The sequence below is a fragment of the Bufo gargarizans genome, chromosome 3, assembly GCF_014858855.1.
Source record: "Bufo gargarizans isolate SCDJY-AF-19 chromosome 3, ASM1485885v1, whole genome shotgun sequence".
Lineage (NCBI taxonomy): Eukaryota > Metazoa > Chordata > Amphibia > Anura > Bufonidae > Bufo > Bufo gargarizans.
Genome location: NC_058082.1, coordinates 331,698,349 through 331,712,583, shown reverse-complemented (window position 1 = coordinate 331,712,583; position 14,235 = coordinate 331,698,349).

The following is a 14,235-nucleotide window of genomic DNA, read 5'->3' as shown; positions in this document are numbered from 1 at the left end:
GGCTTATTCTTTACGCTGAACTTCACTTTTTAGTTGGACTTATCTTCAGCCAAGGAATAGGTTAGAATCTTGGCAGCTGTAACGGGGTTCCAAAGGTGTACTCGGTCTGTTCACGTTCTGTTGTTTGTCTGTCTGTCAACCCTGCACTTATTCTAAGCTAGGGAATGCCGTCCAGTTGTCCCCTGTCATTAGGACTTGCGAGGCAAGTAGGCAGGGCCAGGGGAAAGGGTGGAGCGCAGTGGTCACTACCCTTCTTCCCTTCCCCCTGTGTGTGTGTGTACGCGACCGTTACAGATTAACAGGTCCAATAACCGCTGTATAATGAATTCTCTGGTGACCCTGACTGACCATGTCTCTCATCTGACGCAGATGGTGCAGGAGTTAGGGGAAAGACTCAGTTCTTTTGAGTTAGGGCAAGGTTCTTCCAATCTTCAGGCCTCCAGTCCGCATTTTGAGCCCCAGATTCAGCTCCCAGAACCCTTTTCTGGAGACCGGAAGAAGTTTCTCTTTTTTAAGGAAAATTGCAAACTTTACTTCCGTTTACATCCCATGTCCTCTGGCCCCGAGAGTCAATGCGTGGGCATTATCATTTCCCGACTATAGGGTGATCCCCAGGACTGGGCGTTCTCTTTACCTGCTGGCGACAGTTGTTTATCTTCTGTGGAGGGGTTCTTTCAGGCCCTGGGTACCTTCTATGATAAACCAGACAGGGCTCTAGTAGCCGAGATGGCTCTAAAGGCACTGGTTCAGGGCAATCTACCTGCGGAGGATTATTGCACCCAATTCAGAAGGTGGTGTGTCCCCTCAGGATGGAACGAACCAGCCCTGAAGAGTCAGTTCAGGTCAGGTCTGTCTGATAATTTATAGTAGAAAGTGAATCCACCTAGCGCTCCCTACTGGTGGGTCTGCGAACAATCAGAAGAACTGACTCCGCTGCTGAGTGTCAAAAGGAGCTGTTGTTCTCCTTCAGTTTCAAGATAAGAAGAATGGTTATATTAAGAAATTGAACTTTTTGCTTTCCACTAACTACCAACCACCATTATATCAGCCACACAATTTGCTATTAAAATACCTATCCCCCCACTATCAGAACAACTAGTATCCAGTGTACGCTTAAAAATCACAGGTACCCTTCAGTGGGATACATATAATAAAACATATTCACAAGTACGATCCAAGCCACTGAGGAAGGGGTCCCTTTTACCCCGAAACGCGTTTGGTGAATGACAGTGAGGGACGAATAAAGAAAAGACTCTACAACCGTACACCTTCATGAAGTTATATCAAAGAAGTTCGAAAACCCCGCCTGGAAACACAGATCACGTGACCGCCCAGTAAACCACGTGGGACACCACATAGGTCCTGGAAGGTCAGAGCGGCAACACCAAGCTGCACCGCTACTAACGGCGTGGGGAACTTCATACACAGAGTCTATCTACAGGTCCTTACAGCTTACAACAGCACACTTTGTTGAAAATCTGGCGTATGAGTGGATCTACTGCAGGAGCGGTAAAGTACAATATATAATATAACTGTGAGATTTATTATCCTTACCATCATCTCTATCTCTGGAATATTGAACTTGCAGCTACCTGCCAACGATTATAGCCCCTGGATATGGATCAGGGCTATTAGAAAATAGCTCTTCAGAGACTTTTTATATATTGAATTATAGAGCTTGGTCTCTAGTGCGGCATTTTAAGTGTATCTTTTACCCATTTATTTTTATGAAATGTTTTATATGTAATACTGTTTATTTGGCATTATTTGCAGCCTATAAAAATTATATGGATATCAACTACCGTGTGTTTGCCTAATATTGAGTGACCCCCATCACAATTTTATACTTACGTCTCTTCTCAGATGGTGGTCCAGCAGAGGCCTATCCCAGAGACAATGCTGAGGTCTCCACCGAGGAACCCATGCAGGTTGGCATGACCTGAGGGAATCTTCGCCGCAGACATGGAGAATGCTTTTACTGTGGAGATCCTGACCATTGGATTAACCAGTGTCCTAAGAAGGCCCTCTCTCTCAAGCCTCCTAAGGCAAGGCAACCTAAAGACCAGGTACACCCTGAATTTTCTAAATGTAAGCTTTTGGTACCCATTACGATTTCTCTGGGAGTAGATAAATGGCTGGGCAAGCCCTTTATTGATTCTGGCTCAGCGGCTAGCTTTATTGACTCAGAGTATGCTGTAAGATTGGGTATTCCTATGTTTGCCTTACCAACTCCTATCCATGTCATGGCTATTGATGCTACTCCTCTTATTGGTGCTACGGTGAGCTCATGTACCTCGGAGCTTTCTCTAACCGTGGGTGTATGCCACTCAAGAGATGTTCCCTTTTTGTCCTGGAGTACCTACCAGCTGAGGTGGTACTAGGGTTGCCTTGGCTCCGACTACATAACCCCACTATAGATTGATCCAATGGGGAGTTGGTGAGATGGGGGCCTAAGTGTGATTCGTGTTTGTCCGTGGTACAGGCTGGGGTCTCAGTAAAGTCTGATACTTTACCCACTGTTGTTAGGGAATATTCTGATGTATTCTCATCACCAACCCCGGAGGTTCTACCCCCCTATAGACCTTATGATTGTACCATAAAGCTAGTAGAGGGGACCAAGTTTCCTAAGGGGCGAATTTATAATCTTTCTAAGCCCGAACGCAAGGCCATGGAAGATTATATTAAGGAGAGCCTTGGTAAAGGGCATATTAGAACATCTGTCTCTCCTATGGGTGCAGGGTTTTTCTTCGTTAAGAAAAAAGATGGTGGTCTTAGGCCATGTATCGATTACCAAAGATTAAATAAAATCACTGTCCAGAATAGATACTCCCTCCCATTGATTCCGGATTTATTTAACCAGGTTCTGGGGGCAACCTGGTTTTCCAAAATTGACCTGAAAGGGGCATAGAATCTTATTAGAATCAAGGAGGGAGACGAATGGAAGACGGCTTTCAATACTCCGGTAGGACACTTTGAATATCTGGTGATGCCTTTTGGACTCAGCAATGCCCCAGCTGTGTTCCAAAACTTCATGAATGACATTCTTAGGGAGTTCCTAGGTAAATTTGTTATTGTCTATCTTGATGACATTTTGATATTCTCTCCTGACTTCGAATCCCATGTGTCTCATGTTAAACAGGTATTAGAGGTGTTGAGGGAGAATCAGCTATCCGTTAAGCAAGAGAAATGTGTCTTTGGAGTACAGGAGATTCTGTTTCTAGGGCATGTTCTGACTCCTCACGCCTTCAAGATGGATCCTGGTCAGGTACTAGCAATTAAGGAATGGGTAAGACCTTCATCCTTAAAGGCCTTACAATGGTTCCTAGGTTTCGCCAATTACTATCGCAAATTTATTATGAATATTTCCGTAATTGCTAAACCGTTGACCGACCTTACTAAGAAAGGGGCGGATTTGGAGAATTGGTCTACTGAAAAATTTAAAAAGGAATTCAGCAGCACTCCCATTCTGATCCAGCCTGATCAGGAGAAACCTTTTATTGTGGAGTTGGATGCGTCCGAGGACGGTGCAGGAGCAGTCCTTTCACAAGGTCCTGCTAGCCTCACTAACCTGAGACCATGTGCCTTCTTCTCCAGGAAATTCTCTCCCACAGAGAGAAACTACGACATAGGGAATAGGGAGCTGCTGGCCATTAAATGGGCATTTGAGGAGTGGAGGCATTTTCTGGAGGGGGCAAGGCATTGTGTAACTGTTGTCACTGACCATAAAAATCTTATAATTGTTGTCACGATTCTGCCTTTTGTGGACATCCGGGTGTGAGGGCACTAAGGATCTGGTTTCTAGATCTTATTGGTGGCCCACTCTAACTAGGGATGTCAAGTCCTACGTATCAGCCTGTGAGGTTTGTGCCAGGTCCAAGACACCTAGGACTCGCCCTGCTGGTAACCTACGACCTCTACCCATTCCCAGTAGACCCTGGTCCCATATCTCGATGGACTTTATAACTGACCTACCGCCGGCGGAGGGACTGTAGTTTGGGTAGTGGTCGATGGGTTTAGCAAGATGGTCCATTTCATTCCCCTGTCTAAACTCCCGAATGCCAAAACCCTGGAGTCTATTTTTGTGAAAGAAATTGTTCGATTGCATGGTATCCCGGAAAATATTGTTTCTGACAGGGGTGTGCAATTTGTGTCCAAATTCTGGAGGGCCTTCTGTCAAAAATGTAAAATTTCATTGTCTTTTTCCTCTGCCTATCACCCTGAGAGTAATGGGCAGACTGAACACCTTAATCAGTCTGTGGAACAATTCTTGAGGTCGTATGTTGCTGATGACCAGCAATTATGGGTGAAATTTCTTCCATTGGCTGAATTTGCTTTGAATAACCGTGTCAATTCTTCTGCTGGGGTTTCACCTTTCTTTTGTAACCATGGTTTCCATCCCCGTTTTCATTCTGGGTCATCCGTCTCCTCCTCTTACCCTGAGACGGATAGGCTCTACTCTGAACTGTGCACAGTTTGGGCCCGGGTTCGATCGAACTTAGAAAAGGCTCAAAATTCTCAGAAACTCAAGGCTGATAGGAGACGTTCAAGGGGGTGAATTTTCAGGTTGGGGATAAGGTACGGTTATCCAAAAAGAATCTCTCTCATTAGGTAGATTCTAAAAAGTTTGCTCCTCGTTTTATTGGACCATATAAGATCACGGAGGTGATTAACCCGGTATCATTTAGGTTGGAGCTGCCCGAGTCATTCCACATTCATAATGTGTTCCATAAATGTTGAACCGGTAGTACCATCGAAAGCCTCGCCTCCGCCGGTTCTTGTTAATGATGCTGTCGAGTATGTGGTGTCTAAAATAGTGGATGTCAGGAAGGTGCGTAATTCCTTGCAGTACCTGATTCACTGGAAGGGGTATGGACCTGAAGAGAGATCTTGGGTACCTGCCAGGGAGGTTCATGCTCCTAGACTTGTTCGAAAATTTCATTTAGAACACCCTGAAAGGCCATCGCCTGAGGTCTTGGGTCCGGTGGCACCTCGTAAAAGGGGGGGGTACTGTAACGGGGTTCCGAAGGTGCACTCGGTCCCCCATTAGCCACAGACCCGCTGCTTAGCTTCGGGAGCAAGGATCTGTGTTTGACCTCGTTCCCAGGGCGGTTTTACTAGCTGGGTGGCTCCCTGCTCCTAAGTCTGCCTTGAGCGCCGAGCTGATCACTCGGTGCTCGACTGGTCGGTCTGTCGGTCATGTAACGCTGGCCATGTCACATGACCCTCCCCACTATAAATACAGGCAGCCTGCTGGTCACAGGTTGCCTGTTAATTTAGGTTCCACCTGTGATTTTGTCTTCCTGGCGTAACTACCTCCTGCTGAATTCCTGACCATCCTCTGCCTGCTCCTTGTGTTCTTTGCTGATCTCCTGGTATTCTGACCCCAGCTTCCTCCTGACGATCCTCTACTGGCTCCTTTGGTACTTCACGTCTCTCCTGGTATTTACGACCCCGGCTTCTCCTGACTATTCTCTGCTTGCTCCATTTGTACTTTGTAGCTTTCCTGGTATTGACTCGTTCACGTTCTGTTGTTTGTCTGTCTGTCATGCCTGCACTTATTCTAAGCTAGGGATTGCCGTCCAGTTGTCCCCTGTCATTAGGACTTGCGAGGCAAGTAGGCAGGGCCAGGGGAAAGGGTGGAGCAAAGTGGTCACTCCCTCCCGCCTGTGTGTGTGTGTATGCGACCATTACAGCAGCTCCAACATGGAGTCTCAACCAGCACAAACCAGAACTGCCTCACCTCCTTCTGGTACAAGCAGGACTGGCCCACTTCTGACCGAAGGGAGGGAGAATGGAATGGTGAGTTCCATTTTATTTAACTATAGCTCTTCTGTGTTTGCTGCTACCTGCTAGTGAACCAGACAAATTACATGAACAGTTACACAACATTATTAGAAAGCACTGTTTTGAGAGACCTGGAAAAAAATATGCAAGATGATATGATATTAGACCATTAAAGGCAGTAGCAGGGTGCAAGAGTGGTAACACCACTCTGGGGTGTTACACACTTAGTGCCTTTGTTTCAGCAATAGATGCTTTTTTATCTTCTGAAAATCCAGCTTATTTGGTATGCAAATGAGCCAGTAAGGCGCCTAGACGTGCATCACACTTGCAGGAAGGAGCCCAGGCACGCCTCCTGCTAGTGCCCAAGGCTGCCCTCATGCTGGGAACAGGGAAAGGAGTAAAGAGTTATGGCTTCAATGTGATATAGGAGGGGTGGGTGGACACATTGTGGCAGGAGGCATGCCTGGGCTCCTTCCGGCAAGAATGACACCCCTCTGGTCACCTTACTGGCTCATTTGCATACCAAATAAATTGGATTTTCAGAGGATAAAAAAATCTATTGCTGGAACAAAGGCACATCTGGAAATAAGGTACTGAGCAGTGGCGTAACTACCAGGGAAGCAGGGGAAGCGGCTGCTTCGGGGCCCGGGCTGACAAGGGGCCCGGCCCCCGGCAGTGTGCCCTGTCTATCCCTGCAGAGCTAAACATATGGGGATGCCTCAGCTCTGCACCCCCATTTCCCAGTATACCAGACATAGTGGCTCTGCGCCCTGCAGCTCAATGTAGATCCTTCTAAGCTACAGGACCTTTGATGATGTCATGACCATGTGACCGGTCATGTGGGTGGGAGGAGCCAGGCTGTGGACTGGTAGCGCCTTTATGATCCTCATCTGCTCCTGACTTTGGCTTGAACTGTTGAACACATGAGGTTAGCACCCTAGCACTTACAATTCCGGGTACTTAGGGGTTAATGCAGGGATGATGTGTATGGCCTCATTCACACATTGCAGATTTAGTCAAATCTGCAAACAAGATGTACAGCGAGCTTGTAGCATAGCTGTGTGTGTCTGCCTACCCAGAGCAGCTGTGTGTGGGGTGCATGTAGCAGAGCTGAGGGTGCTTCATGTGTATAATGCAGACAAAGATAGGTGTATAGTGTGAATCCAGAACAGTAGTGTGTGTGGTGTATGTAGCAGAGCTGTGTGTGTCTGCCTACCCAGAGCAGCTGTGTGTGGGGTGCATGTAGCAGAGCTGAGGGTGCTTCATGTGTATAATGCAGCAAAGATAGGTGTATAGTGTGAATCCAGAACAGTAGTGTGTGTGGTGTATGTAGCAGAGCTGTGTGTGTCTGCCTACCCAGAGCAGCTGTGTGTGGGGTGCATGTAGCAGAGCTGAGGGTGCTTCATGTGTATAATGCAGCAAAGATAGGTGTATAGTGTGAATCCAGAACAGTAGTGTGTGTGGTGTATGTAGCAGAGCTGTATGTGTCTGCCTACCCAGAGCAGCTGTGTGTGGGGTGCATGTAGCAGAGCTGAGGGTGCTTCATGTGTATAATGCAGACAAAGATAGGTGTATAGTGTGAATCCAGAACAGTAGTGTGTGTGGTGTATGTAGCAGAGCTGTATGAGACAGAGGAATGTATAATGTGCACAGCGGAGCTGTGTATGTAAAATGTGCAACACAGTGATATATAATGTGGCACCCAGAGCTGTGTGTGTGCGCATGTAGCAGAGCTGTGTATGTAAAATGTGCAAAAACCCTAATGCTCTCAAAAAGAGCAAGCAATATAAATCATTGTAGTTTGATACCTTTTACCCCTTAAAGACCGGCCCCATTTTCATTTGTACATTAGCCATAACCTTTTTATTTTTCCATTCACAGTTATATGAGGGCTTATTTTGTGTGGGACAAGATGCATTTTTTAAATGCCGCCAATTAGTTTACCATGTCTTGTATCAGAAAGCAGGAAAAAAATATATTTGTGGGTTAAAAAAACAAAACAAAAAAAAAACACACACAATTCCGCCAAGATTTTTGAGGTTTTCACATCACAGCGTTCACTAAAAATGCCGTCTTTATTCTGCGGCTCAATACGATACTAAACTTGTATGGTTTTTATTTGGTTTAATTACTTTAAAAAATTACTTTTCTATATTTCGGTCTATGTGAGGGCTTGTTTTTGTTTAACGATCAGTAGTTTTCTGGGGGAAGGGGGGGCCCATACAAAAATTTGCTGTGGGGCCCAGTCACTTCTAGTTACGCCCCTGGTACTGAGTGCTATTAGGCTATGTCTTTACTTTAATAGTGATTATCCTGGTGACAGATTTCCTTTAAAGCTGACCTATAGCAGTGAAGAAAAATGACTGGGTTATTATGGAAACCTGGTGTAAAACTGTGTGTATGAGGAGACTAAGGGTCTGTGAGCTTCTATTGGCTGATGAGGGTCATGTGACCAGGCTTTGGCTAATGCATTTTTTGGGAATATCTCAGGAACGGAACATGCTAGAGAGCTGAGACCTGGTCTAAAACCTCCTCAGACACCTGATGTACCTGGTTTTTTTGATTGTAAGGCTCCTTGCAGACGAGCGTGTCCAGATTATGTCCGGATGCATTCAGTGAAAACTGCGCGATTTCGAAAACCAAGCCATTCAGTTTTGTTTGCGACCGGGTTAAGTTGTTCAGTTTTTACGCAGGTGCAATGCGATTTACTGCGTTTTGCAAGCATGTGATAAAAAACTGAATGTTCACAAACAACATATCTTAGCAACCTTTTGTGAAAATCGCATTGCATCCGCACTTGCGATGAGATTTTCACACAGCCCTATTCACTTCTATGGGGCCAGTGTTGCGTGAAAATCGCAGAATAAAGAACATAATGTGATTTTCACGCAACGCAAAAGTGATGCGTGAAAACCACCGTTCATGTACACAGACCCATTTAAATTAATGGGTCCGCATTGCAGCCGCGCGGAATTCTGACTCGTGTGAAAGGGGCCTAAATGCGACGGTGCAGATTACTTTAGCGGACATACATACACACATACATACACTCGGCTTTATATATTAGATATAGTACTGTATATCTATAGATATATATGAGAAAAGGCTCATGTATGAGCCGAAACGTCGCTTTTGCCACCGTATGGGTGAATATAATGTGTGTGTATATATATATATATGTATATATATATATATAAACAAAAAGAACTGGGCACTCTCAGATACTGAAACCAACAATTAATTTATTAATAAAACCAATGAATGGATATAACCTATTCCTGCCCCATGCATGGAGTAAATTCATAAAACCACAATGAGCAATTAGAAGGTAAAATCATAAATAAAAGGCCATAGCTCCTACTATACACCAGCAATATTGTGTGTGGCAGCACAATATAGAGCGCAATTTAGAGTCCCAGCAAATCTAAAAAAAAGTGCACCTAGTGTGTGATTGCCTATGTTGTCTTGGTATGGTCACAAATAGAAACAATGTCTCTTTCTCCAATGAATAAATAAATGACTCTAGCTCCAATACATAGTCCTTTTGAGTGCAGTCATTCAATATGGGCTTATTAATAGATACACTCACTCCAAACAGAAGCACGCTGGAATAATTGTGCTTATTACTACTCCACCGTAAATACCATAAACAACGGCGTCCCGCTATGGTGAAGTGTCAGCGGCGTCCCGCTGAAGCACAGTTCACTGCGTGCTTTCACAGTGTTTTCTCTCTTGCCGGCATAAGTTTTAGAATGTTCTTACCATATATTGTTGTCTGTGACCAAATGCCGCTCTAGATGCTGGTCATGTAGTGGAAAGGACCGGTGTTTTGCGAGCTGTTCCCATCTGACCTCCCACGCCAGTGGCTTGTATACACGTGGACCTTAGAACTTCTTTCATGCCACCTCTCGCTCGGCAGACGGTACTTAGATAGGCACTTCAATTCAAACTTTTGGCTCCATCACAATTTGAAAGTGGTCCTTTGGGGGATTTTAACCAGATGCGTTTCGGGGCAATAAATGAACCCTTCCTCAGTGGTTGTCAGTCCCCCCAGAACACCCCTCCTATATAGGGGTTACGGTGTCGTACAAAATCTGGTCTGGATCTTTTTTGTAGGTACTGGGTAGTGGTTTTAGTACCAGTCTTTTATAGTCATTTAGGTCAATATGACAAATCCTTTATCCATAAATGATACCTTAGATGTTAATAAATATACGTTCACATATTGTTAGCCCTTATGTTGAACATTGTAAAAAAAAACAGTAAAAGAAAGACAAAGCTATACTGCTAATTAAAACCATAACATACAGTTAAACAATCTTGACTTGATTTAGGCCAAATATGTGCCCCCTTCACAGAAGTTATGCCCACATGTACCTCTTTCACAATACCTATGCCCAGATACATGCCCCCTCACAGTAGTTATGCCAGACATGTGCCCCCTCACAGTAGTTTTGCGCTGATATGTGTCCCCTCATAGTAGTTATGCCCAGGTATGTGCCCCCTTCATAGGAAGTGAAAAAAAAAATGTACATACTCACCTGGTCCGTCCGATGATCACTCCTCAACAGCAGCAGGCAGAATACAAATGGTGCTGCTCTGGGCTGTGTAGGACGAGAATAACAGCTCACTGCCAGTCTGCCCTGCCCCTACTGCACAGACCAGCAGTGTGGAGTGCCGGAAGGAGGGGGGGGGGGGGGATGGTGAAGCAGGGAGCTCCCTGCTTCATCATTTCCTATGGATGCAGATACATCTGGCTGAAAGCAGGACATTCCTCACCCTTTCCAGAACCGCGGGATAGCCACTGAAATACGGGACTGTCTTATCAGATCCAGGATGTTTGGGAGGTATGGCTCTGGGGTCTGTGCCATGGGCCATGGGCAGAGCTTCTGTATAAGACACTGACCATCTTCATGCAAAATATGGTCTCACCATGGCAGAGCAGATGTCACAAGATGATGATTGTGACCCAGACACTGGAGAGGCTCTTAGTATTTAAATTCATGTGGGGGAGGCAGCTTGAGGTGCTTATGATCTCCAGTTACATTTGACCTAGACTAGTGTCAGTCAAGTCCAACCATCCCTTCTGCGTACAACGCCTACACCTAGATCTGATGTTTCCATAGCTAAGGACACGGTGAGGGTTAAATTATTATGCTGTTATTCCTGCTACTAAATCTTTTGGATCCTCTGTAAGTTCTATTCTGCAATTCAGCAATATTCAGTAATTCAGTAATTCAGCAACCCAAGGGGCGGTCTCCCTCATGGCATACAAATTCTCTGCTCCATTCTTTAAAAAGGTTGCACAAGATACAGCAATTATTCTCTTAATCCCCGGAAAGGTCCCTGGAAGGGGTATTACAGTAAAGGATTAATAAGTCCTAATATTGGACTACAAAGTTTGCAGTAGTATGGTTCTCTGGGCTAGGCTCAGGAGAACAGAGACAAGCCTGTCTCCTCTCCTCCTAACTCCTAATCTCCCACTAACTTTCTGTGGCTGACCTATATAAATGGTGTTACAGAGACCTCTAGTGTTGGATGTATGTAATGCATTCACCAGCCTGAAATAGGAATTTTAGCAGCTGTGACAAAGGAAATGCATAAAATGGTATGAAATGACATATAGCAATTTGGAGTGTTCCCATCCAACTGGAGTGGGACACTACATATCCTCAACAGGTATAAAAGGTATACCGGGAGTTGTTTCACGAAAGAGAATGCTACTATGCATCATGGTGCAGTTGGAGTGCCAGAGGTTCCTGATCCCTGTTTTAGACCATGGAAGTGACTACAATATTGATCAGAGACAGTCAGTAGCAGAATCAACATTTACAATAAGTGACTTACAGGTGACGTCTCATCTCTTAGCCTTTTCTTTCCATCTGGTTCAGACCACTATAGTTGACTTCTCCATGCCAGCACACAGATTCTCACTTTACCAATGCATCCGGAGCCTTTTCACTAACAAACTGCTTTCAGTGCCACATTCTGTATTCAGTGCCTTAATACAATCATGTCACATATTTTGCTCTCTGAAAATAATGCACCACACACAGTGCCGCTTATGGTAGTGGTCCCTTTACATAGTGCCAAACAGTCTGCACCCAAATAATGTGCCACATACCCTGTGCTCCATACTGTACCCCATGATTTGTGTCCCCATACTGTGCCACATGCTCCGTGCCCACTTGTATAGTGCCAGATGCTCTATGACCCCCTACTTAGTGCCGAATGGTCTGTGACCCCATGCTGTACATAGTGTCACAAATTCTGTGCCCCCTTTATACTTTGCCACATATTCTTAGCCCCTTAGAGCCACATGCTCTTTGTCCCTTATATAGTGAGACGCGCTCAATGCCTCTCTATATGGTGATAGATCCTTTGGGCACCCATGTTATGTGCCCCCATCTATACTAATACATGCTCTGTGTTCACTTATACAATAATACACGATTTGTGCTCCTGTGCACCCATTCTTCATGACCCTTTGCTTTGTGCCTCCATGTACTGTCCTACGTCTCACTCTTGAGTGTTTTGTGAAGAAGAGTCCTGGTGAGGCTCTGTGTGGGTGGTCTCAGCCAGATATAGAAAAACACTTAGTCCAGCTCACCTTCCCGGTCATACATACTCCTGATTCCGAAACCCTGGGGGTGTGTCCCCGTTGCAGACTGTAGGTAATTTGAAAAGAGTGGTCTCGGATTCAGATATAGATCCAAATTTAAAAACTGCTTCTTTATTTGGACATCAAATAGACAGGATAAACAGCCACTTGATACACAGAATCAACGTTGACGCGTTTCGGGTACTGGACCCTTAGTCGTAACGATGTTGCACAGTGAGACACCCCAATATAAAGGAATTTGGTGTCCGTCCCTCCAAACGATCTAGAGGAGGGGGTATCAACCCTATTGGTTGTCTCACTGTGTGTCACACCCTACATTCAACCTACTCATTACAAGGTTAATGTGTTGCACACTGTGCTGAAGCTTTGCATACAATTTAACCCTTAAGGAACTCTCGTCCCATTCTCATGATTGATTAAAAGGAAAAAGGGAGAAAGAAAAAAACTGCACAGTGTGAACAACATACCTCATGTAACATATAAAAACATACATTTCAACACCAATATGATCCAAATATCCACCAGTATATTTCCGACTTAGAGGATTGCAACACAATTTCCATTTATATTGCAGCAAAAGAGAAAAAAAAAGGGGGAGGAATTGTATATATAAACACATGGAATTTTACTTGCTATTACTGATAAATGTACATCAGTTCTTTTTTCAGATTGAGGCCAGTTGGAACTCTAGTATTGAGTCTAAAAATCCAAAACGCCTCCCGTAGGAGGAGTTTTTTGCGATGGTCACCCCCTCTCTTAGGGGCAAAAAACCCTCTCTATTGCGAAGGCTTTGAAGCCCCTTACTTGACGGGCATGCATGTGTATAAAATGTCTCGCTGCATTGGAGATGTTGAGTGCATTCGGATTGTTAATGTAGTTTAAATGCTCCAGGAGGCGATTCCTAAACTTTCGAATCGTACTTCCGATATACATTAAATCGCAATCCGTGCACTGGATAATGTACACCACCCCTGCAGTGTTACAATTAATGTAACTTTGTATCGGAAAACTGCACGAGTGGTCAGACCTGTCAAATGACTGTGAGGGGGTAACATAATTGCAAGTCTTACATGGGTTGCCCCCACATCTTGAGAACCCCTTATAATCGAGCCAACTTGGTTTTATATTTGCTCCTACCCTGTTAGCCGTGAAGAGAGATGGGGACAGCGAGCAGGACAACGTGGTAGCTCTCCTGGAAACAATTTTGCAACCTGATTTTAAGGCATTATATAAAATCTCATCGTCATATAAAATAGGTAAACATCCCTTTATTATAGAGCTGATTTTATTAAATTCCTTGCTGTATGCTAAGGATAGAATTGGAATGTTGTCCTGGTCACTGCCTCCACGCCTCCCCACCTTCCCATCAGGGGTATTGGATTTGCCTCTATCTCCTACTTTTCCAAAGAGCATCTCTCGTCAGTTTTTTCTCAACGCAATATTTCTACCCCTCTGTAGCATCCAGTCTGGGTAGTTTCTGGCTCTCAGCCTTGCATCCACCCTGTTAAATTCCTCTTCCAAAAGCGCTGATGAACTGCAATTTCTTGCTGTCCGTGTGCATTCCCCCACGGGGATCGCCTTGATAGTGTGTAGAGGATGATGGCTCCTGGCGTTCAGGATTGAGTTTCCAGCTACCTCTTTCCTATATGTTCGGGTGTGGACCACTTCTCCTGGACTACCGCGGAGTGTCAAGTCAAGGAAATTGATAGTAGTCTCGCTAGCTGTACATGTGAAGCGCAAGTTGTAGTCATTGGCATTGAGATAGGCCTGGAGGTCTGGGACGGCAGACACATCGCCCGCCCAAATCATGAGCAAGTCATCGATGTATC